The 1,030-nt window shown below is 29.2% G+C and overlaps 1 protein-coding gene across 4 annotated transcripts in view; it reads left to right on the forward strand.

The window, feature by feature from the left end:
* The window catches only part of si:ch211-186j3.6 (neural-cadherin), a 482,505-nt gene that overhangs the window by 402,314 nt on the left and 79,161 nt on the right, over positions 1-1,030 (forward strand). The gene's annotated exons all lie outside the window — the stretch shown is intronic.

The following is a 1,030-nucleotide window of genomic DNA, read 5'->3' on the forward strand; positions in this document are numbered from 1 at the left end:
AATGAGTGATAAAAGAATGAGAGATTTGGCAGAGTTTTTGTTTGTCTGATTTACAAGACTCAGAAGAAACTTTGTTTGGTTTCTGTTTTTTTAGCTGGTTATTTAAAGTATAAAATAACTATTAAAAAGTCATAATGTATTTGAAAATGTGTTTGTTTGGTGTTAGACAAGTTTATTTGTTCTGCACATTTTGTGTACAAAGTCCTTTACATAAAACATCAAAAGTCGCATTAAAAAAGAATATTAAAGTGATTATTGTTAAAACAAGAAGAGCAATTAAATTAAAGTTAAAAGAACTGGTACTTTTTGTTTACCTACTATTTTATTACACATGTAAATACCATGAAACAATAGAAAAAGTGAAGTAAATTGGAGTTACTTTATTTGTACTTACCTTGTTCTTACATGTTGTAAGTACTATAAAAGACACACAAACACCACGGTACTATGTAAAAACCCATTGAGTACATCATAGATACCCAGTAAGTACCACATGAGTATGAACCAAATAGTACCACAGAAACACACATCAACTACCATGTAAGTACTTTGTAGGCACAAAAAGTACAATTTAGGAACCAAAAGATTCCATTAAAAAGTACCATGTAAAAACCCTGTAAGAACGCAGTAGGTACAAAAAATACCATGTAAATACCACTTAATTACCCTGTAAGTACAGTACAGTAAAAGGAAGTGTTACCAAATTTTGTTTTTATTTCTAAAATATATATATATTTTATTATTTGTTTTTTGTTTTTTTTATCTGTTGTGATTTCTCATATGTTTTTGCATTGATTTGGACTTCTGGGCCACCGTAGAAATAAAAAAAAAAAAGAAGATAAGTCAGCTGAGCCGAGGGTTCCACAATACTGTGTAAAGTATTAACACTACATTAGCATTAATAACTAAGAACGTCCAAATGAGCAAATGAACCTTGAACATTTCTGCAAAGGCCAGATCTTAATTAGGTAAATGAATCTGATTTCTCCTCAGGAAAACTAATTATCACATTTTTTTAGTTGTTTTAATT

The sequence above is a fragment of the Oryzias melastigma genome, linkage group LG3, assembly GCF_002922805.2.
Source record: "Oryzias melastigma strain HK-1 linkage group LG3, ASM292280v2, whole genome shotgun sequence".
NCBI classification, from domain to species: domain Eukaryota; kingdom Metazoa; phylum Chordata; class Actinopteri; order Beloniformes; family Adrianichthyidae; genus Oryzias; species Oryzias melastigma.